Source organism: Choloepus didactylus, chromosome 6 (assembly GCF_015220235.1).
Source record: "Choloepus didactylus isolate mChoDid1 chromosome 6, mChoDid1.pri, whole genome shotgun sequence".
In the NCBI taxonomy this organism is placed as follows: Eukaryota; Metazoa; Chordata; class Mammalia; order Pilosa; family Megalonychidae; genus Choloepus; species Choloepus didactylus.
This window is the reverse complement of record NC_051312.1, coordinates 50,720,122-50,746,086: the sequence shown is the minus strand read 5'-3', so window position 1 is coordinate 50,746,086 and position 25,965 is coordinate 50,720,122. Positions and strand designations below refer to the sequence as shown.

Sequence of the window (25,965 nt, the reverse complement as noted above, 5' to 3'; positions counted from 1 at the left end):
GATTTTATGATTTGGATGGATTATATAGTGTGTGAATGTATCTCAAAAAATTGCATTTAAAAAAAGCTCCATCACTAAAAAAGAAAAAGACCACAAAGTAAGCCAATGGCAAAGTCTGGCTTACAACCCAGACCTATGAACTTTTCATTGTGCCACAAAGTCATCCCCAAGCTTTATAATTAGGTATTTACTACCAAGGACTAGCCTTCTAAGAGTGGTGACCCCTGTTAATTTTATTCCCAGATAAATATGCCAGAAAAAGGTGCCCATCTTATTTCAAATTAAAACATTTTTTAGCATTTTAGCCAAATCTGTAGGTATCTTTTGAAATAAATTTCATTGAAAGCTACATTCCCAAATATTTATTCCAAAATCACAAATAATTCCATCAAAGGAACATGTCCATAGTAGTTTAGAGAAATAAGAGATAGTCTCAGAAAGAGGAGCAATGAGATTAAAGAACCACTTACGTCCTATCAGCTTTAACATTAACATTAAAATTTATGAAAAAAATGGGAAAAATACAATTAGGAAAATATATATTTATTATTCATTATTCATGATAGTAATAATAATAGAAAGTTGTAATTACGTGGCATATAAAAATTTACAAAGAAAATTACATAAATAAAAATATTGTGAAAATTAACTAATACACATAAACTACTTAGAATAATGCCTATGTATAAAAAAAATTTGCAATCCTCATTATTATTAATAATCACATTAGGAATTAGAAGTTAATAAACCATAGGTAAATTAATCAGATGGACCTGGATTTGAAATCCATTTCCTCCACCTTCTTCTATCTGTGTGAATTTGAGAAACCTACATAACAATTTCAAGCCTCAATCTGCTCATCTGCAAAATGAGGATAATAATCCTCTTTCATGGTTGCCACTGAGCTTAAAAAAGAAATAATGTATGGAATACCTAATTGTGTTCCTGGCAGTAGCAGGAACAAAATAAACATAGATGTTTTACTAGTTTTATTATTGGCATTATTATTTAGTCACAATATTCATATGAGGTAGTTTTTATGGCATCCACTTTATTTTTACTCTATCTGTTTTACTGAAGAGGAAACTAAAGCTTATAGAAGAAAACTTACTTGAATAAGTTCCCTCAGCCTCTTGAAGTTCAGAACTGGGGTGACAATAGAGATCTACCTGTTCTTAAAACGTTTGATCTCCAGTAAGACAAAATACATGGCAGAAAGTACTGTTCTGCTGTCACAACTTGTTAGTCTATGTTTGAAGTATTCCAGCTAATACTATTGACATATTTGTTGGAACTTTGCAGAGATACTGTGCCTTAAGCACTTCTCAAAGTGCATTTTAACAAACAAAACTTTCCTGTGAAACTTAGGGAAAAAAATCTCAATTTGAGAATGTCTCTATATTTTATTTACCTAACGTATTATAGATTGACAATATACATTAGTGTATCAACAGATTCCTGCAGTAAGCTATTTTAAAAATAAATTTAACTGTGTTTAACCCCACATTTCCCAAACTATTTGAACATGGAACACCTATTAATACCCACAGAACTCATGTTGGGAAAAAACACCTTCCATGAAACTGGGGATTAGAGATACATTGACTATTTGGGGGGAGGGGGACAGATAACCAAGAACAAGGTAGACTGTAAATTTCCTCTCAAATTCCTCAATGCATATATATCTATATAAAGACTTGAGATTAAGTGCTTTGTTAAAGTTTTGAGCAGCAAAAAATGTCAATGAGAGTTAAAATGAAACACTGGAGAAATTGTCAGAATGTAAATTCTGGTCCTATGTTTGTAATTACTCCTTTGTAGCTAGATGACTTGGGTTAAAATCCTACTCTTTAACAAAATAGCTATGTGACTTTATGCAAGTCGGTGTCTACAAGCCTCTGCTTACTCATCTGCAAAATGGGGATAAATAACAAAAATCTTTCATAGTTGCTACCAAGTTGAATGTGAAGTGGAACTAACATTACCCACTTGGAATGGTTGATGATAATGCATGAAGAGTACCTACCAGAGCTGGAGCATGGTAGGAATCTAATCAATTATAGCTACAATTACTACCTCATTAACATCCTAAGTCTTCTTTATCAGTAAACTGGAGCTGACCAGGATCTGTCCATCTCTCAGGGTACCCATCATTCTTTCTTTCATTCATTTACTTGTTCTTTTATCTCCTCATTTATTAAACATTTGTTACCTATCTGTCAACACTAGGGCAAGTCCTAGGCAGAGATGAATGAGGTAGATGCCTGACATTCAAAGAGCATACCATTCAACTGAAAAACCAAATGTGTATATGGTACAACAAAAATTTTTAGGGCTGCAAGAGAAGGGTGTGGAAGCACCATAAAAGGGGTGAAATTATTCCTGTCAGAGAGAATGGAAGAGAAGTTGAGAAGGTTATACTGAGAAAATAATCTTTGAGCTGCATTTTGGAAATTGAGGAAGAGTTCACGAGGCAGAGAAGTATCATTTTTTTAAAAATGCTACTGTTTATAAAACCCTTAAAAATAAGCCTGTCAGATGGAAAACCAAGTTTCTGTGCAGACAATTGTGATGAAAGTGACCTGGGTGGTCACTGTCTACTTCGTCTCTGAGTGTCCCCCTAAGAGGGGGCATTAACATGGGCATGGACATGACCATTGCCACTGGCCACTTCATCTCATCACTGCCACTTTGTGCTTATTTGAGATCTGTCCGAATCCACACTTTGACCACAATTTTAAAAAGAATCTATACAGCATCTGAGGAAGAGGATAATCACTTATTTTAAAAAGTCAATTTCTATACTTCTTTATGCACTTCCTAAAATGCCTTGTTTTCATTAAGACAAGTTTTTTTTTTTTTTTTTTTAAGTTTAGTTTTATTGAAATACATTCACATACCATACAATCATCCATGGTATACAATCAACTATTCACAGTATGATCATATAGTTATGTGTTCATCACCACAATCTATTTCTGAACATTTTCCTTTCATCAGAAAGAATCAGAATAAGAATAAAAAATAAAAGTGAAAAAAGAACGTCCAAACCATCCCCCCATCTCACCCTGTTTGTCATTTAGTTTTTATCCCCATTTTTCTACGCATCCATCCATACACTAGATAAAGGGGGTTTTCACAATCACACTGTCACCCCTTGTAATCTACATTATTATATAATTGTCTTCAGGAGTCTAGACTGCTGGGTTGGAGTTTGGTAGTTTCAGGTATTTAGTTCTAGCTATTCCAATACATTGAAACCTAAGAGGTGTTATCTATATAGTGTATAAGAATGTCCACCAGAGTGACCTCTCAACTCCATTTGAAATCTCTCAGCCACTGAAACTATTTCGTCTCATTGTGCATCCGCCTTTTGGTCAAGAAGATACTCTCAGTCCCACGATGCTGGGTCCAGATTCATCCCCGGGAGTCATATCCTGCGTTGCCAGGGAGATTTACACCCCTGGGAGTCAGGTCCCACGTAGTGGGGAGGGCAGTGAGTTCACCTGCCAAGGTGGCTCAGTTAGAGAGAGAGAGGGCCGCATCTGAGCAACAAAAGGTACTCAGGGGGAGACTCTTAGGCACAATTATATGCAAGTTTAGCCTCTCCTTTGCAGTAACAAGCTTCATAAGGGCAAGTCCCATGATTGAGGGCTCGGCACATCAAACCGCCAGTCCCAGTGATTGTGACAACATCAACGCCAGTCCAGGTGAGGAAGTCTAACACTTCTTCACCTTCCCCCAGCTCCTTGGGGCTGGGGGCAGGGAGGCTGTAAATATACTCTTTATTATCTGCCCAAATTACTTTGGGATGTGTCACTATTTCACTCTAGCCTATACTAACCTACTGTATCTCACTTTCTATTCAAAGTTCCATGTAATTGTGGTGTTTGAACAAACTGACTATAGGGTTGTACTGTTTAGAAAATATAGATCCTGTACCAAATAGACATCTCTTCCCTTGGTCTCATATGGAAGTGGAAGTTTTAAAAGACAGTCAGTTTTGACCTTTACCCTTTGGCCTGGTTTTCCCTGGTCTTAACTAGACCTGCTTCATTCATATCACTAATTGAAGTCTGGGCTCTTTTTCAGCTTTTTTTTTTTTTAACAGTGGCTGTATGCACTAATAGTGACATTCATATCCGCTGAGCTCTAGCTCTGAGTTTCAGGTGTCTCAGAGATACACATTGTTCCAGAGACCAATCAGGTTATACACTAAGGGATCAGCATCTCAAAGTTTAGAGATAGGTATTACAATTCAGGAATAGAGTTAACTGCTGTAAGAGCTTATAATCTAGGGACTATTACAATAATTATGCCCACGTTAGGCTATGTTCTAAGATTCAATTCTGAGTTTACACATTGTAGTTAGTCCATATTGGTGAGGCATTAAAGTGTTTGCCTTTATTTCTGGATGAAGACACCTTTTTTAATTACAGTTTTCTTAAATATTTACCTGAAGGTCATTTGAATTCCTTACTCTAAATTTTAGCATATTTTTAAATATTTTAATTTTAAAAAGGACATTCCTCTTTTAAATTATACCAAAAACACAGTTCATATGGTTTTGTTTTGTGTTGTTTTTATAATTTAATTTTTTAATTTTTATTAATTTATTTACTTATTTATTTTTTTATTTTTTGAGAAAGGAGAATGCTCTTTGGGGCAGGTATGTGTAGCACTGATTTTAGCTCAGATCTTCCACTCCATTAAGATTGAAATTAGATTAGTTTCTTTGGCATATTCCTTGTAAGGAATTCAAATTCCCATAGCTGACATTCTCAAGGTCTTTTGGAGCTGGTTCCTTTAGGTAGCTGAATGTTAATGCCCTGGTCTGAGTCTTTCCTTATACTCACCCAACCTCTCTGTACTTCCTCTCCTTTCCAGGAAGATTTGAGGGCCATGGGGAGGGGCTAGCATACGAAATAGCAAACACCCCAGCCAGGTATCAAGGCACTCAGCTGAACCAAGGGACCCACTAAATAATATAACCTCTGCCCTTAAAAGATAACTGTGTTAAGAACTGGCATGTTCTCCTTTAGATTAATCTTCCTTTTTGAATCTGACAGGCTGAAGATGACTTCTTATTTTTCTCTTTATTCCTACATTCTTTCTAAAAAATGTTTCTTGAGGGTCTACTATATGCCAGGTACATTCTAGGCACTGGGGATATTGCAGGAATGAAGCAAAATACCTAGTCTAAACCTCAGTTTATATTTCATTTGTAAAGAAATGGGGATAGAAATAGCGACCTTGAATTTTGTTTTGAGGATTAAATGAGATTTTGTGCTTAAAGCACGTAATGAGGTGCTGGCACATAACTAATAATAATACCATCACCACCACCACCAACAAGAGCATTAAGGAAGGATCTTAGACTTGTGGAGAAACTTGGAGAAAATCATTCCTTACATTCTATAGGCAGTAGCAAGGGCGGTAGTGGTTAGGAAACAGATATAAACAAACAACTAAAATATTATGATTAAGTTTGTAAATGCTAAGAACACAATTAAAGCATGGAAAGGTAGACAGACAATGGGAGAAGTACATGAAAACAAACTGTACATGGAAATATTTAACACATGTATGTGCACAAGCTACTTCAATAGTACATATGATTACAATTGTAAAAATCCAAAGGAAAGAAAACCCATGGGGACAATTTTTTATACTTGATATAGTTATATCAAAGTCCATTTATAAGAAGATTTAATTTTTTGTTTCTTTTACCTTTTACATGGAAAAATATACAATGTATTCTAAAAATGACAGGTGTAATTATCATGATGAGTGTACACCAACAAGCTCCAAAACATAAACCAAGATTGAGATGAGAAATGTGCCACCCAGTTGCCATGTGATTCACTCTAAGTATCAGGTTTGAACTTGCAATTAGGATCCAAGGTTTTTATGTATATATATTATACTCTACAATTTTAAAAAGTGTTTTAAAAAATTACAGCCACCATAATTCCAAAAATGGAAATCTACCAAATAGCCCTCCTCCCTCAACAGCTTTAGGTGCCAGCAGGAACAACATAAACAAAATTATTTTTCTCTGGTCCACTTGGGATCTTCTACAGATTTATACAGGAAGAGAGGACTGACAGACTGGGTGTCTGGTCCAGGTGTGCTTTTAGAATGAAATGTCTGCCCTGAGGTTGGAGTTAAGAACAGAGAAGAGCATTTGGCAGGTTGTTTAGCTGGATGAAAACACCTGTTGATATTCCCAAGTTGGTATACTGTTTTTCCCCTACTTAAGCAATGGAGGTGAAGAAGAGAGATAGAAAGATCTGCTGTTTCATTAAATAACTGAGATGGCTGCAAAAATGTATACTAGCATACCTATGGAAAGAGTCCTAACATAAAAATTAGACTTATTGACAGAAGGCCCCCTCCTTGGAGTGATGTCTTGCCTCACTATCTAACACTGACTCACCATTCTTTTGTCCTTTGCTTCTCCATCTTTATTCCTCTCTCCCATTCCCCATGCCTACAGGATCCCTTGAGAACCTGCTCTGAAATCCATTATGTCCTTAGGCAAGGGAAGGTAAGGAGCTAAGTTCAAAAACTTGGATGACTTATCATTAATCAACTTGAATTTGGTTCCATTCTGACCCAGTATTCCAGTGCTAGAAAATGAACTTCTTTCTTATTCTGGCTAAATGTTCCATCTTAGACCACATTTTGAAGAACTTTCTTCCCTATCTTTCTTCCCAAGCCATAGCTTCTGCCTTAGTACTGTTGTCATTACTGAGATTAGTAGTTTATGCATCAGGCATTTGTTAAGTGTTTTATGTGTATGATCTGCATTTGTCCTCACAACAAAAATTCAAGGTAGCTATTTTTACTGTCACTTTTTTTTTTTAATAATAAAACTGAAGAGTGGAGATGATGCGTAACCTCTCAAGTTTGCAGAGTTAATAAATGGAGGGACTGGGACAACCTAAAGCCAGTGTTTGAAACAGAATCTTTCTTGATAAGCACCTTATTTACCTTACTTCTTTCCCTATCTTATTATCTCCAGGTCTTCCAGCATATAGGGTTATATTACGTGCTCTTAGGGCCCCCTTTTGCCAAATTCTTCCTTGCTTTCATCACCACATGCTGATCCCCCTTGATAATCCCCACCAATGTACCCTGTCCATCTAAAGACCACGGATTTGCCTTCCTGACATCCTTGAATGCCCAAAAGCACCAATTTTTAGTGCTCTCTTGGAGATCATGTATTCTGCCCTCCAGGCCCTTCTTAACTGTACGGTCTGCAAAACCTTCACAATAGGTGAGTCTGTTTCTAATTTCTGGTTCCTTCCTATCCTTCTGCTGTTCCACTGCCCACCAAATTTAGTCATTATCCATCACATGTCATAGATAGAGTTGGTAGTCAAATCCAAAGAGGGAGAAAAATCACTTCTTTCCAGGCAAGGCCAGTGTGCCGGTTTGAATGTATTATGTCCCCCAAAACGTCATTATCTTTTATGTAATCTTGTGTGGGCAGACGTATCAGTGTTGATTAGATTGTAATTCTTTGAGTGTTTCCATAGAGATGTGCCCCACCCAACTGTGGGGTGATGACTCTGATTGAATGTTTCCATGGAGGTTTTGGCCCCACCCATTGTGGGCTTTGATTAGTTTACTAGAGCACTATATAAGCTCAGACAGAAGGAGAGAGCTTGCTAAAGCCAAGAGGGACTCTTTGAAGAATGCACAGGAACTGAGAGAGGAGCTGCAGATGAGAGATAGTTTGAAGACGGCTATTGAAAGCAGACTTTTGCTCTGGAGAACCTAAGAGAGGAAAAACACCCCAAGAGCAACTAAGAGTGACAGTTTTGAGGAACTGCAGCCTAGAGAGGAACATCCTGGGAGAAAGCCATTTTGAAACCAAAACTTGGAGCAGACGCCAGCCATGTGCCTTCCCAGCTAACAGAGGTTTTCCGGATACCATTGGCCATCCTCCAGTGAAGGTACCTGATTGTTGATCTGTTACCTTGGACACTTTATGGCTTTAAGACTGTAACTGTGTAACCAAATAAACCCCCTTTTATAAAAGCCAATCCATTTCTGGTATTTTGCATCCTGGCAGCATTAGCAAACCAGAACAGCCAGATAGAGACAATATCAATGGTATACTTCAAAAGGTAAAATTAACAAACTTCTTTACACTTAAGTATATTTACTTTTAATTGTCCAGTTAAACTTGTCTATGTGTTGTCTTCATCAAAGTTATTTTGAGATACAACCTCTTTAAGGATGGAAAGGGTTAAAGCTTGATGTAATAGAAGCCCAGCCTTCAGTACTGGAAAGGCTTTAGAGAATATGTAGTTCAATTTCTTATACAGAATTCAGGCAAGTGGATATATATATGCTTGGTAGAAGACATTCAGGAATGAGTAACTTGCTTTCTCCCCAAGTAATATATTTTATTTCAATCCAGTTCAAAGATGTTAGATTGTCCCTCCTTTGCACTGAAATCTACCAGTTCACAAAGTAAATGTCTTACCAAAGACTCATATTTATCTAGATCAACATTCTCCAGATGCTGCCTTCATATTTGACTGATCAGAAAATCCTTTGTGCTTGATGAAAATGCATATCCCCAGGCCATTTAGCCTGACCTACTGAATCTGAATTTTAGAATGGTTCCTCATATCTGCATTTTTAACTTGTGCCCCAGGACTTTCTTATATGTACCAAGGTCTAAGAACCTCTGCCTTATTCTCTAAGCAACTTAACGAAAGGAGCACAATCTTATTTGGTTTAGCATCCCCAGCCCTTGGCCTAGTGGCTGGTATATATGGGACTCAATAATGTTTCTCAAAGAAATGACTAAACAAAAGAGTAAACAGATAGTGAATGATATATATAGTTCTAAAGCTTAGCTATTACCATGTCCCATCAATCTCCACTTCAGTTTAAACATCCTTTTTAAATGGAGAGAAATCCATATGGTATCTAAAACTGCAAGGTACAAACAGATCTGAAGATTTATTCACTTGTCCTCACACTCACTAAGCTCACTGATAATCTTCCTTCTCAGATTCTGGAACCTGCCTGACTGTAGTCAGGGAAACTTTAAGAAATATGGCCTATTACTCTAGTCTCATTTTCTTGCACAGGGTTGGTGCTTAACATATATTTGCTGAAAGATTTTTTTTGAAATTTTTGCTGGTCTGTTTCTCAGTACTGGTTATAGTCTGAGTAGTTGGTTTTCTGTTCTGATACCTGAGATTTTAGCCTTTTGTCCTGACAAACTGCCCAAGCTCGTCTCCCTATATAAGACTTTAGATCTCTTACCAACATCTTCAGACAAGGACACCTGACACCAAACCCACCTCACCCAGTGACTGGGTTTCTGTGAACTGCTGCCCAATGCCCTTCTAGCTGCCTTTCCAGACCCAAATAGTGCCTGTTCCTGCAGACTTCATACCTGCAGTCTACCCACAAGCCCTCCCTGAAAGTTACTGCTTGCCTGATCCCATTTGCTATTCTCATCTCCTCTGAACACTCATGTCCTAACTCCCTCCACCCTTCGTAGATCCAACTTCAGATTCCAGCCCCACACTGGCTGAACCATTCCACTCTAAGGGTAGAATGTCATAACATTTTCAACGGACTGCTTTCTTCATTTCCAGTCCAAGGACTAGAGAGCAATGTACCTAGCAAATAATGAAAGGCCAGGGAATCATTTCTGAAATTTGATTTGAGAGCCCAGGCTTTAAACTAATTTTATTCCATTCTCCCTTTCCAATTGTGCTTTGGGTTTGGAGCCAGCTGGAGCTGGACTTGAAACCAGGCTCTTCTGTTCACACCTAAACACTTATTTTTAGGAGTAACTTCTAAAGTAGAAGTTCCATAAAATAGGGATAATATTTTTGTGCCACATTGGATTGTTGTTGGGATGCACTGGAATAATGTACTTAGCCAGTGCTAGGTGTACAGTGAAGTCTTGATAAACAGTAGCATTATTAGGATTCTTTTCTGTATGGCACCTCTCCAGATGATCATCATCTTAGATCACCTTACAGGGTGTTAGGAAACAGTGTGGGCATTTTTTCATTTCCTCTAAGATACAGATGCATCTGGATCATTTCTGGTGCATAGCTCCTTTTGCCTAAAAACAGAACACCTTCTGCTTTATGTCAGGAACTACCATTATTCCATTAGCAGCTTCGCTGAAAGCCACAGACAGCTCAGCAGAACTACTGTGTCTGCAGCTTGCTCTTTGACCCTCTCTGGACCACAGGGGCTGAATTCCATTCCACTCACTGGTACGATGGGCCACACATCCCTCACAGCTCTTCTCTCTTATATTTCCTACTCCATTAATAAATATGTCACTCTTTTCTAGCTAGGAGGAAACATGGAAATCATGGCCATGCTCATGATAACTGACCAATTAGTTCATTAATTTCAAGGAAGTGACTAATTACAAGGAGCTTACAAACACACTGAAAGACAATTCATGCTGGTTAGGAAATGCATATTCTGATTTCTCTGCAAGAGGAGAGAGACAGATGACAGATAGCCCAGGATAGTGGTTTGCAAGCAACATAGTAAATTTCAATATTTGGCCCTGATATAAACTCTAATTTAAAAAGGAGCCATTTTCTCTTTTTTCTAACTGGAGGGGTCATAGATTTGGCTAAGCAAAGAAGAAAAAATTAAGTCTTCATTATGATACAATAAAAATAATAATGATAAAAATACTATAGTGAAACACAGGACTGAGGCTAATGTCAGTGTCCATGAACCAGGCCACTGGACCTGGAGGAGGAAGAACTGCGAAACTTTCCTTATTACTCCAGCTTCCACACTTCAGAGTTGCAGCTCTGCCTTATGCCCCCACAGCTGCTAGGACAGCTCTTCCCTCTGGAAAGCCCCCAGATGAGTCCACTCCTGGAGCTCCAGGAGGAGAGTAGTTCCTGGTACTGGCAGGTCCCTGGAGCCAAGTATTCATGCCTTTAAAAAGCACTGAGTTGATGGGAGTACAGTGGAGAGGCTCAAGAAAGAAAATACAGCATCCTGCTGGAGGACTTCCTTTCCCTGCTGACGAAAAGACTTGCTCAGATGCCTCAAGAGAACTCCCCTGCTGCCTCCTTTATCCAGTCCTGGTGGAGTGAGCTGAAAAAGAATGACTTCCTGAGGCCTTGACCTTTATCAACCTGAACTTCATAAACTGAAGGATACCAAAGCTTCTCTTTAGCCCTTTCTTAAGCCAGTTTGGACACTCAGTTTTTGACATTATCATCTACATGTAGATAACATGGATTCACCTGAACCATGAAGCCTGGGAGCCATGGGAGTTCCTGGCCCATACTTGTTCCCTCTGTCCTTAACTCCTTGTGGAGCCACAGCCCTGGAAGTGTTACCAGCAGCTGCAAGGTGTCTCCAAAAGCTGGGCCACCATGGTTTTGAACATTTCATTAATTAAAATAATAATAATAATTCTGCCATTTCCAACATGTGTAACTTTGAGAAAGAACACAACCTCAAAAAGTCAATTTCCTTAACAGTAAAAGAAGTAGTAAAATAATAATAACTATCTAATTGTGCTCTAATGAATAGTAAATGAGATAGTGCATGTATACTGCCTAGCACGGAACTAGTACAAAGAACAGACTCAAACACAGTGTTTATCATTATCCCTGGGGCTCAGATACCTCTGCTATTCACAGTCTATATCACAAAGGGCTATGCCCTATATTATTCAACCCAGTTTTTACCAAAAGGAAGCATATTGAGGTCTGTGTAAAATAAAGATTCCATTGGATATTGCTGTGGCTTTGAAAATATGCCACTCAAAATGTGCTGCTCTGATCTGCTGTGGAGAGCATAACTGATTAACAGCCCCCACATCTGCCCTTCTGGATCTCTCTTTGCAATCACGCCAAGACCCCACTTCCTATAGCTGCTCCCAGCCAATGACTGAGCATGGTGGGAGTGGGGTTACCAATAGAGGCCCATTGGTGAGACACAGGATTCTTTCAACATGCACTGTTGGGTCTAGGACACACCTCCAGCCTGACTGAAACTTTCTTAGATCATGTCCTCAAGTCTGAGACTTCTTGCCCAGTCCTCCTTCCTTGCCCTCTCTTTCACAAGTGTCAAAACTTTAGAGTGGTTGGCAAGTTCCCCTTCCTTCTCTGGCTCTCTCCCCTTTCCCCTTCATAGGCATTTCCCAATAAATGTTCTGCAGTTTAATGTCATCTTGGCATCTGCTTACAGGATCAAAGTGACATAGATGCCTATAATTTATTTAAAGAGTTCCTGACCTATTAGGCATGATGTGTCTTACCCCACTCTTGGCTCTAGTTTTCAACCATGTTCTATTGACTGTTCAAATAAACCCCTTCAATCTGACACACAATACTGATTTTTAGGCCTCTGATTTTTCCATAATTTCAAGCTACAGTATTATCTCCCTTCCACAAATCAGTGTTTCTATGCTCTTATCAGCAATACCCTTTCCCCTCACCAACCCCCAAACCAGGCCACTGTGACCACCTATGCTTCCCCTCTTATAGATTGCCCAGTGACTGCCCAGGCTCTCTTGAACTCATGGTGGCTTTCCAAATTGTCTGTGCAAATAAGGGTCCACCTTATTTCTTCATGGTACTGATTACAAGATGGAAAATGCTGGGTCTAAGAAGGATCTGAGAATTTACTTTTTCCAATCATGACTTTTTAAAGAAGAGGAGTCTAAGGACAAAGTGACTTGCCCAAGGTATCACAAGGAAGAAGTATGGGATAAAAAGAAGAAATACTGTGTTCCCAAAGAAATGAGGAGGTAATGAAAATGTTCAAAAATTGTTTGTGATGATAAATGCACAACTATATAATGGTACTATAAACGATTGATTGTACACTGTGGATGATTGTATGGTTTGTAAATATATCTCAATAAAATTAAATTTAAATAAAGGAAAAAGAAATAAGGAGGCCAAAAGAGCAGAAGTAACAACTTTTTGAAAATCCCCATCACCCATAACTGAGGGACACGGGTAAAAGATTGAAGGCAGTATGTGGGGAAAAGGGTTCTAAAAGAGGAAAGGACACATACTTTTAAGGAGTTTGGTGTGAAGAGAAAAAAATGACTATTAATAAAATTACAATTCAGAATAATGACCTAGACAATCAAGTCCTTAAGAAGTCAAATTTAGTAATCAAGGGCTCTTAGATGGACATTTAGCTACAGGCTTACATGTAATGATGAGTGTTCTGATAATCACCAGGTGCAAATGTAGCCTTACAGCACTTCCTGGTAAGAATATAATTTAAGTTAACAGATACTATTTTTTTCTCACAATAAAATTGGATCATTTATCCACAATATTATTTTTTCCTATAAACAGTAACGAAGACAATACCTTTCTTTTTCCCAGAGGGAAAATATTGTCTTTTTGTCTTTACCATGTATAGTTTTATACTTCAATATTAACCATATATTAGCACCAGGTAATTTTCCTTCACAAGTGGACAGCATGTTTAACCACCTAATATTATATTGGTTATTTGTATTTCTTGAACCAATGCTCCACAAACTCTAACAACATATCATATGCTCAACTATCAGCAAAATTTTTGAGTATGCATTACCCAATAAATACATATTTTTTTATTTATTTTATAAGTTATGCACAAGTATCATATTAATTGAACATATTTTGCATAATACACAACATAAACAAAGACTGTATTATAAGGAAATATGATATATAATATCAGGTCTAGTATTTTCTCCCTAATGGATCTTGAATATACCACTTTTTAGACCACTGGTCTATGTAATGAAAGTAGAACAAAAAATCTTCTACATTTTATCAAAACAAAATTCCATTCACTTTTCTTTGTTTTTACATTTCCATCAATATAAAGTCAAACCATTTTTTTCTAGTATTTTAAATCTTGACAATGTCTAAGTTATCCATATAGTCTACATCTCCCAACATTCAACACACATCGAGAGTTACAAACAGGTTGACAATTGTGAAAATCCAACTTATAAACATACTCTATGAGCTAAACAGTGGTTTTTAAATATCTGAATTCTAACATCCATAGGAGGGACAAGATCGCCCCTGATTTCCATAATCTCCATTGCTCTTTTCATCTCACACCTGGCCTGCCTCACTCATTTACATTGGGGCAGATTAAATTCGTGGCCACAAATTCTTAACTCTCTTCACAATCAGAGTGAATCTATTTCTCTTCTGGATCTGGGATGGCCTGTGATTTGCTCTGACTGATAGAATATAGTGGGAAGTGGCATTGTATAGACTCAAGAAATAGGTAGCTTCCATTTTCACACATTTTCCATTGGATACCAGATGCCAATATGTAGAAAGCCCAGGCCATATGGAAAGGCCTCATAGAGGAGAACCAAGACACACCAGGCAACACCCCTACTGAGCTCCCAGCTGATGGCCAGCACCATCTGTGAGCCATTCAAGTAAGTCATCTTGGACATTCCAACTGATTCAAGCCTCTGGATGACTGCAGCTGTAGTTGACAACATGGGGAGCAGAGAAGTCACCCTGCTTTGCCCCATCCACCTATAGACTTTGAAGAGATAATAAATGGTTGCTGTTTAAGCATCAAGTTTTGGGTGATTTGTTACACAGCAATAGATAACCAAAACATGCATTATCTTTAAATGGCATGTGAATTTGTGATACCTTCCCTACACAAACTGTTTATTATAGTTGGTTTGGTCTATTCATAGTTTTATAATTTGGCTTCACATGCACATTTTCCATTTGCTTGTGATCTTTGCCAAAAGGTTTTGTATACCTGTTCAAATTCTAACCATCTTTCAACACAGAACTGCATATAATTCAAGCTCCCATGTGCTAATTAACTAATATGAATTGCTTCATCTCTCTAAATCCTCTCTATTTATAATGTATATACTAATAGTATCCATCTCTCAGGGTTGTTAGTAAGATTAAAGGACATAATGCGTGCAAAGCCTTTAACACAGTGCCTGACCCATAGTAAGTATTCAATGAAGGCTATCTACCATTGAAACCCATTTCATTTAAATAGACTTTTTCTTTATCCAATCTAGTGTTTTTCAGCTGAGTGATCCCTGTGTCCAGAATTCTCTTCCCAAAGCTATGAATAAATCCATTTCCATCCCTTCAAACTTTGACTCTAAATGGATGAATGAAAGAAGTGGCTATCAAAGAGCTATGACTCACTTTCCAAAAGGGAAATATTTTTTTTTGTCAGGTTAAGCCTAACAAATAGTAGAAAGTCAATATATATTTGTTGAATTAATAAATGAATGAATGAACGAGGAGGCAAAGTTGACATTCACCTAAAAATTGGAAGAAATAATCATTTTGGATGTTCCATGGTTTGTGATGCATTACCAACACCTTATATTTCATTGACAAATTGGAATGACCATTAACCAAATCAACTATTTGGGATATGCACACTGTTATGGTATGTTATGAGAATTATAATCCATAAATGTATGTAAAATAAAATAAATGTCTTAAAATTCATCAAATCCGTTGTCTAAGAAAGGTCCTCAGAAACTATGAGAGGCTCTGGATAGTTTAACAATGTGGTATAACCTAAGAGCAGGCCTATAAAATGCTGATATTTCATGCCACCCTTAACTTTTGACCCTTACTCTTATATCACACACCCCAAATGAATAAAGGCTCTAGACATTCCATTGACCCTCAAAAAGTAGAGGAGCAACAGAGGTGACTCTCGAGGGAAGAGCCAAACACAGATCTAAGCACAATGTCAAGACAGCAGCTTAGAAATATAGCATATTTCCTGCCTATGTAAAGCAATATTCTCTTGAAGATCAGATGTTATGTATAAAAAAACAAACCAAGCAAAACAAAACAAAACAATACCCAGAAGCTTATTTTCCATTATTTTATATGAGGAAAACTATAATGTGTTGTGCATCCACCCAAAACTCTTAACTGACTTGCTAAAATATAGCTAAAACAGAGAAAGAATGCTGATAGTTAATTAAACAATCATGTTAAAGGGCAAAGTACTTAGAATATAGTTTTGTGATTATCAAATAATTAATACAGTTTTTTAAAAATTACAATTTATGCAGTAACATTTTCAGTTCCATTGCAATCATTCTCTCACTAGCTTTGCTTATTTCCCCACAATTTTGTGACTACTTTCTTGTGTTTTGGGAGTCACCTCACACAATTGGGAAAAACTTGGCAACAATATGAAAAGCTTTCAGGACAAGTGTTCAGTAGCAGAAAATCACAGTGAGATTTTGTAAACTCCATGAAGTTTGGATATTGAAAGACCAGAGGCATCCTTCCATCAGGAAATATTAACTGGGCAGGTACTCTGTATTAGTTTCCCAGCCGCTAAAACAAATATACCATGGGTTGGCTTAACAACAAGAATTTATTGGCTCACAGTTTCAGAGCTAGAAGGCTTGCTTCTTCCTCCTAGGGTCAGTAACTTCTGGCTTTTCTGTCACATGGCAATACACATGGCCATGTTTTCTCCTTTCCCTTCCAGGTTCTGTTGACTTCCAACTTCTGGCAGCTCCCTGTGGCCTCTCTCTCCATCTGTCTTTTACTCTATTTATAAAGGACTCTAATAATCCAGATTAAAGCCCAACCTGGTTCAGTTGGGCCACATTTTAACTGAAATAACATCTTGAAGAGATCTTTTTGCAAATGGGCTCCACACCCACCAGAACGCAGAACAAGACCAAGAACATATCCAAACTGGAGTATACCACTCAATGTACACACTCTAGGGCATAGTCTGTACCCTAGGCTGTACACTCTATAGAGAACACTTGTACAATTTTGCCTAGAATTATAAGGGGATAATGCACGTATTGGAAGTCTTTTAATTAATGTGGACTTTTTTGTCTCCCAACATCAATCTCTCCTTTTTTAGTAATACCTATTATATTTTACTGTGGAGAACCACTCTGAACTCACTAGTCTGTGTGATTTGAATGTAACTGATTATCCCCCCTGGCTCCTGGGTGAGCAGGGGACTGTGACAAGGCCAATAATAAAACCTCATATTCATGGATTCATACATTCATAGTCATGGATAGAGCAATAGGTACATGATCTGAGTCAGTACAATGATAATCAATTCCAGGATTGTTCATTTGTTTGTTTCATTGAAGTGAGAGAAGTGTTAGGGCAATTTACAAAGTCCACTTTCTAATCGATTGCTGAACTATGTGGTTGTAAGCCTGAACTGCTTCAGAGAGAGCGTGTATGAGAATGGAGTTATCAAAGAGGAACACAAAACAAGAATCAGAAACATTTGAGTCCATGAATCCAACCATTCCTCAGGACAGTTTCCCCTGAAATTTTGGTTTATGTGCATTTTTTGCACAAGTCACACTGACTTATAATACTAGGCAATGTCTATGAGCAAGACTGTGGTAACATATAAACCATGTAGACTCAACAATTTTACAGAACAAAGATTTATTTCTTGCTCACATAAAATCTGATTTGGATCAGGTGACTCTCTGGGGCAACTCTTCTCCATGCAGTAACTGAAGGATCCTGGCTGATTTCTACATGTAGGCTGCACGTTCCCACCAAGACGCAGCATGGGGTGACACGTTGTAAACTTAAATGTCTTGGATTAGAAGTGACATATGCCACTTCTGCTCATTGGCTAAAAATACCCACAAGAGGGCTGAGAAGTAAAATCTTCCTTTGTGCCAAAGAAACATGGAGAAACAAATACTGTGAAAAATAGTAGTTTCTACCAAAATTGTTTTAAGGTATTTTTAAATAAAAATGTCCTGACTAATAGAGAAATAATTTTTCAAGTAAATTATCAATATCTTCTTTGCCATTATTACTTAGTGGAAAGAGTATGGACAGAAAAAGATCTGAGGGTGAAATGTAGTGACAAAGATGAAACTGAGTTTCTTTGGAAAAAGCAAGATCTGTATGAAACATCGTATAAATGCCTAATATGACTTATTTGATGGATGCACACTAGCACCAATCATCCTGTCACTTTTCAGAAATGATACATCATACGGTATGTCTTTGTACTCAGTGTATACCACCTAACATCTGATAATCACCCCCTTTTAGTTTGCCATCCTAGCATCTGTTATACTTCATATTTGAGAAATGACAGTGGCAATTCAGGCTCAGCTGTGATATACAAGATGTAGAGTTTTCATTCATCTTTATCAGCTCCTCCATCAACTCAGTTGCTGTTCTCAGAAGCATCACCAGTGTCTCAGCCACCAAGCGATGGTATTCTGTAGTTAAACATTTTCAGTTCCATCCAATCCTAGCAACAATTCTTCTCCATTCTGATTACCAATCCTCAAATCCAGGACCTTATCATCTAGCTTCTGGTTCAGTTCAATATCCTACTGTTTTGTTCTCTTGAGAGTAGGCTCTATTCTCTCTGATCCATCTTGCACCCTTGCCAGACCAATTTTATACAAGCCCTCAAAACATATTTCTACCCATTATTGTTTTGATTTCCTAACAGATCTTTGTTTTCTAACAAACCAAATCTAAACATCAGTTCTTCATTTTATTAATATGGCCCCATCCTTTCTACTCAACCTAAGGGTGCTTTCTTTCCAACATCTATCCCTTATTCTAGTTAAAGCTGTCTCTAAATAATCTCATACAGAGTATTCTAAGTCAAGTTGGCTTCAAGTCCTGCTAGTTCTACTGAAGAAAGCTGGTTGGGAAGAAAAATTTCTTGGACCATGTGCTAGTTTGAATGTATTATGTCCCCCAAAACGTCATGTTCTTTGATACAGTCTTGTGGGGGCAAATGTATTTAGTCTTGATTAGATTGGAACATTTGGATCAGGTTGTTTCCATGGAGATGGGACCCACCCAACTGTGAGTGACACCTTTGGTTAGGGCGTGACCTCTGATTGAATATTTCCATGGAGGTGTGGCCCCACTCATTCAGCATGGGCCTTGATTAGTTTACTGGAGTCTTATAAAGGGTCTCACAAACAGGACTTCAGAGCAACTGCAGTTGAAAGAGGACAGAATGCCCCAAGAGCGACATTTTGGAGAATGCCATTTTGAAATGCCACTTGGGAGCAAGGGGACACCAGACACATGCCTTCCCAGTTAACAGGCTTTCTGGACACCAATGGCCATCCTTCAGTGAAGGTACGCAATTGTTGATGCCTTACCTTGGACACTTTATGGCCTTCAGACTGTAACTTTTTAACCAAATAAACTCCCTTTATAAAAGCCAATCCATTTCTGGTATTTTGCATAACAGCAGCATTAGCAAACTGAACAGTCTATGACCAAGGAAATACTGCCATCAGTGTACTTCGACTCCAAGCTGGGTAGACAGCAGTCTAAATTAGAAAGTTCAGAAATACGATAACTCATCTGTTTAATTTAAAGAGGTCTAACCTGCTAAGCCAGGTACTATAGTGGACAACTACAGGATAATGAAAAACAAAAAACAAAAAGTCTCAACACCACATCTCAAATATAATAAAATCACTGAAGTATACTCTTTAAAAGGGGGAACTTTATGGTATGTCAATGTGTAACAGTAAAGCTGTTATTTAAAAAAATTGCATATTAATTTGGGTACAACCCTCTACTACCAGATGTATGAACTCTACCCGTGTTTCTCAAATTTTTGTGTAGAGTTTCTCAAACTTTTGCGAAGTGTGAAAGTTTATTCACTTGTAAAGCTTGGGGTCCCACACACAGATATTATGACTTAACAAGTCTTCAGTGGGGTCTTGAACTATGCATTTTGATTAATCATTCTAGGGGAACCCGTAAGTATCCCTTGGCACACACTTTAAAAAATTAATAAAAACACTGGTTTCTAGTCCTAGGAAGAGAGGCAGACCATGTTTAGGGAGGTTGTTAAAGTCCCAGTCAATTGTGTCAGTCAGGGAAAAAGTCAAGGTTTTCAGAACTAGAGTATAATCATGAAAATAAGAAAAACGCATTTCATTCAGACTGTACAAGTACAACAGATGCAATAGTTAGGAGACGGTTACAGCTCATTAGTCACAGAAGGAATCTGAGGTTGACCTCAGGGATTCAAATTATCAGGCTCCATAATGCTTAATAAAGTAAGACTAATCTAGTCCCCACTTATTTATGGGTATGATAAATTGCTAATATACTGCCCGTTTTGACTCAGCAGTTGGGATAGATAAGGCTGCAGTTTGATGACATCAGGGCTTGCACTCAGTAAAGGTTGGAAACATACGGAGTGCCTAATGTTCAAACACCAGTATTCAATCCTGCTTTCCTATATCAGGAGACATTACATTCTCAGATACCAACTTCAGACCAGGTAGGGTGGGGATTAATAGAGATAAAACATGGGAATTAGTAGAGATAAAACACGTTTTGCCTGTAAGGTCACTTCTGGGTATTTAAAAGCTATTGACCAGCTAAACTGCTAATTGAAAGGGCAGTTTTGAGAGCAAATGGATTCCAAGGGAGCATAAAATCATGCTTAGAACTTACCAAGAAAGAAAAAAAGACACCCACCCACCCCCACTGCCACCAGGAAAAAGTAAAGGAAGCACACCTGAGAAACAGTCTCAGGAATTAGAAAAGAGAAATATGGGTTCAGTCATAGGGAAAGAGCAACAACATTTTTTTACCAAGCCTGTATCTTTAAGGCCACATTTAAGTCATAGCTTTGACCCAAAGACATTTTAAAAGTCAGTATTCAACATGTGACATCAGCTTTCATGCCTTCTAGCTATTTTTTATTCCCTCTGATCAGCACTTTAAAGCAAGAATCATCTATCAATTCCACATCAAGTCCTAAAGTGTTCCTTTCCTTTATCAGTCTATCATATATTCATTTAGTAAACACTTATTGAATAATTTATTGGCCAAAGATGGTAAGAAAAACTTCTTGTCCTCAAGAAACACAGAGCCCAATATAACTTACCTCTTTGCCCCAAGAAAATAAGAAATGTTTTTGGTAAAGACTGGACCATATCTTCTTCCTGTGTTCACTTTAACTTCCATTAGAGTAAGACTCAAGGCTGCCCCTTAGTATATTTGTGCTGACTATCAAATGCATTTATTAAACACCGGCTTTCTCATGGAAGTGTTCCAGGAGACTTGAGTTAGGTTATGCCTCAGGAGGGCTGGGGTTTATAATCTACAGCACTGGGGCTGCCAACGTCCACAATTAGTTTGGGTCTTTTTTACTGAAATGGAAAATTGGTACTATTAAAGGGTTTTAATATTAAAAAAAAAACTGACTGGAGTGGTTTTAGACAGCAGGAATTTGTGTAGGTACTAGACAGGCTTGAATCTAGGTAGATTCTTTTGAGAAGAACACCTAAGCATCACCATGTCTACATGAAGATGAGATTGAATTAAGTGGAGAAAAGGATGGTATGGGAGGAAAACTAGCAGTGAATTAGTTGTTTGACATGAATTATCTAAACAAAACTTTTGATCAATTGCAGAAAAACAGGTTGCTAAATTGGCTGCCTCTACTCATTATAAAGGCCAGCAGAGTTAGGAGTTGGGTTCATATTTATATAAATCATTTATCTCATGAATAGTCACCGTTCTGGTATTTGTTTCTATTGACCAACTTCAGCAGGTTTCAAGGACATTTGGGCAAGCAGTACCAGTTATGGAGCAAACAGTGGAGTCTGGGACACAGGTACTGTGTTTTCATAAAATCAGAGTTGATTCTTTTTTCAATTTTACACTTAAAATTGTCATTATGTTTAAATTTGGGCTTCCCCAGAAAATAAAGGGACGGCTTTAAACCTCCTGACTTTCCATGAGCATCTGCATACAGACAAAAACACATATGAAATATCTGTGTCAGGACATCTGACAGTACTATAGTCCCTCTTAGTTCCTTAAGCCTATCAGATCAAGAAGACCTAAGGTCTCAAATAAGTGAATTCTTCATCCAACTGTCTAATCAATTCTTATTATGATACTAGGCTGTTACATCTAAATATTACACGAATTAGATAGGTTTAAAGAAAAAATAGGGATTCTCAGGCCTTTTAAAACCACTGCCCAGCTACAGTGGGTTTTCTTGGTTAATCTAAGGGAAATGCTTTAAAATGATGTCACACAGCTATAGTGTATTTAGGAGAATAAGAATGGCTCTTTGCAGAGATGATTAACAATTCATCCCAACAATTCAAAAGGACTACAAACACCAAATATTGTATGTTATCTCTAATTGCAGCTATAAATATTATGGGTAAATGTCATGAGTTATCTGTGATCAGTCTAAGTACATTCCAAATCCCTAGATAAAGGATTAGCATGGGACAGGGTGAAAGGAGTCCTGTGTGGATTCTGGTGACCAGATTGGCCCTAGAAGAAAGAAAAGAAGTCAAGTTTTTCAACGGCCTGTGCATGAAACAGTGTCAGCTGAAAGAGTGACTGTGGTTATCAGAGGAAAGTGGAAGAAAAATGGAATATGAGATTTTTCACATTATATCAAGGGGTAACTGTCAAATTCAGAAACGAGTATCAGCAAATGAACAAGGATACACTAAGTGTGTATGTTTCTGGGAATGAAGGGTGAATCCCATTTTGTCTGAACATCCCTCTGTTCTGAGATTCTAGGAATGAGTAAACTACTATTGAGCAATCCGTGGAGCAAAACCATTCCAGAGGCCTGACCTATCAAAAGTACCATATCAATCCCTACCTTTCAGTCACATTGCCTTGGTTTTTTTTTTTTTTTTTCCATTCCAGTTTCTTGAGTGAAAATGGATGCAGTCTCAGCAAGAAGGCTCATAAGAAGGAAAGAAAATGAAATTAGGTCCTTGTATTAGCTGATATGTCCTGGGAAGCAGATGCCATGATGGAATTGGAAGTACAAGAGATTTATGAGGAGAAAGGCCACTGAAAGATAAAGAGGAGAAGGAACCAGAGCAGGCACATAATGGCTTCAGACTGTGATGCATTTCTGACAGCTGTGAAAGGAGAGGGGAAAGGAAGGAGAATAAAGTAGGAAGAGTGTCCTACCGTACTGCAGCTCCATGAAAATCTCAACCAACTCAATTGGGAGTCCCAGAGCAGAGATTGCCCATTACAGGTATCCTGCACTGGGCAAAAATGGCCAGGGTCTAGTACCCCCGCAGCACTCAGTCAATGGATGGGGGGAGTAGAGCCTTGATGTGAACAATGCATCAGCTTCCAATAGCAGTAGAGTTGGAGACTGTTAGCTACTAAACTCCTCACAAGTTTCTCTCTTGGAATGATATCTGAGCAACACAACTCTGTGGCTGCCCCAATCCACCCCTTGCTAATGCACAGATCCACTTCTCCATATATGTTTGGGGAACAGTTCCTCCATTTTCACCTTGAATCTCTCTTCCTAAGAGGACACTTAGAAGAAAGGTTAGTAGGCTGAACTACATCATCATTACTGCAGTTGGTCTTTGTACTGAAAATGGTATAAATCTTCTCCCTCTTCCACTTGCCATTCTAAATTCCTCTCATGCTCAGTTATCACCTCTGTGAGTCTTAGAAGCTTCCCCAGTGGTATAAACTAAACCTTCATTCCTGAGGGGTCTAAACCTCTGTTAATTCTATGCACCTCAGACTAGGGTCACGTTAATAGTCGCAATTGTAAAAAGAAAACTAAGAGGCAGCCAAGTAGATAGCCTGAGTTCCATGAATATTGTTCCCCACCCCCATTGTTTAAACGCAATGGCATCTCCTCCTGCTGATCAGGATCAATTGTGCTGGCCAAGATTGTGATCCTTTTTCACCTGCTGTTCCTTATTCAAGAGGAGTCCTAGGATCACAGGCAGCAGCCATAGCTTACAGTTCAATGAAATCTGTTCTGTCCCCTGACAAGAGTATTCCCTTTAGAACCTATCCTTCTAATCCTGAATACCCCATTGTTTCAAAATTGAGAAGTATAAAGTCCCCCAGTGGGTCATTGGAAGTAATGCTAAGTAAGGTCATTACTGCTTCCACACATCGGTCCAGTTATAGTGCTATTTAGAGGTCTTTGATCTAGTGTGTACACAGCATCCTGCAGAATGGCATCCTCCTATCTTTGCAGAATATTGTCTCTGAGTTGGTGCTTCAACTACAACTTCAATGGCCATGCCATTTTTCTACAGTTGGGTGGTTTCTAGGTAGTGCATTACATGAGCAAATCAATGGACCCCATGATTGTTAGTCCATGCCCAAACCTCCTTCTCCACAAATTGGGTATCCAGGTTGGATGCTGTGTTGTTAGGATTCCATACCCGTAGATCAGGCACTCCATAAGTCCCGATACAGTGATGCTGGCTAAGATTCTGCAGACAGGAAAGGCAAACCTGTACCAAAATAGGTGACTGTTGATGTGAGGATGAGCTTCTGGCCCTTCCTGGATGGAAGTGGCCCAAAGTATTAAACTTGTCCCCAGCAAGTTTTTTTCCAACATGTAGTCTATCAGATTGTATGGCCTTAGTGGCAGGACTGTTTGTACTACAACCTGGTGCCCTCCTCAAGGAATAGTGCCAAATCAGAGTTTCAGCATTGATCTCAGTTGCTAGTTGGCTGAATTTTCAGAGGTGAAAAGATTTAGTTCAGTTTTATAAGTGGGAGTCCTTGCTGTTGAGCCCATGTATAGCCTTCATTGTAGCACATGGGCACTTTATTCATGTGTCCATATTGGCAGGTTTATAGTGGCTGATGAATAAATAATGCCCACTAGCCAAATAATCCTGTATACTTGGTATTTTAGTGGTTCTTTCATGGTAGTTACTTTCTGGTGGACATTAAAATGTGAAACAAAAATCTGAACACTGTGTCCATTACAATATGATTATCTATATGCTTCTACCCTGGACTTCTATTTTCCTTTTCTTTCAGTCTTTCCTTCCCAGGCCTCTGACCAGCCAGCCAAGCCATTGACCACTGACCCAAATTCTGTATACACACTGGCCTCAGGCCACTTCACCTTCCACACAAAGGGGTGACCAGAGGCACTGCTTTGCCCATTGGGAAGGTTTTATCTTATCAACGTTTTTCAAGGTCACTCCTAAATGTGGTTGCAGTGCAGCCAACATCCATTTTCAGCTTGTACTAACTTACCAAGCCAACTCATAAAAAAAAAAAAAAAAATGAAGTTTTCTTCCTTCTGCTGCTGCTGATCACATAGGACCCCTCCACACAGCCATGAGCATGAGTTGAGACAGAGTCACTGGTACAACCTTAATGAGTGATATGGGGGTCTGTTCTAACTACTCATGCAGCCTACTCAGTCCTTCTGGTTCTACTCAATATATTTTCCATCTTATGTTGGATTGCTGCTGGGTATGTCCAATTTTATGACTTAATGAGTCTGAGAAAACCTACTCAGAATGTGCAGTTACTTGGTGTCCCATGGCCAAGCATTCCATCTCTCCCCTGACCTAGTAAAATTTTGGCAGATTTTTCATGGAAGGTATAGTTGATAGCATGTCCATGCTCAACAATTCCAGGACCTTCAATATGATCATCCTTCTGGGGCTTGTCATAAACTCCACATTGCATATTTTTCCAACATCCAGTCTATCAGATTGTATGGCCTTGCTGGCAGGACTGTTTGTACTACAGCCTGGACATGTTGTAGAGCCCTTTCCTGCTCTGGATCCCACATAAAGGTGGCAATTTTTCATGTCACCCTGCATATAATCCGAAGCAGTATTCCTAGTTACGAAATAAGTGGCCTCTGGAACCACAAGGAACTGTCTATGTGATGTGCTTCTTTCTTTGTACTAGATGATACGAGATGCAAAAATTTGTCTTTTACTTCAGAGTGAATGTACAGTCATGCCCCTGACTACTGGGTCCCTAAAAATCCCCTCTAAGAGTCAAGTTCCTGTATTTTTGTAGAATTTTTCTCCCATCTGCTGGAGATCATGTAATTTAACAAAGCCTCCAGCGTGTTAACAACCTCTTGCTCTTCCTGTCCTATTAGCATAATTTTACCACTAGAATGAATCAATATGAT

At 38.4% G+C, this 25,965-nt stretch overlaps 1 pseudogene; it reads left to right on the top strand.

Moving 5' to 3' along the window:
* LOC119536925 overlaps window positions 1-11,431 on the top strand; it is a 52,364-nt pseudogene extending 40,933 nt beyond the window's left edge.
* Window positions 11,432-25,965: the final 14,534 nt, after the last annotated feature.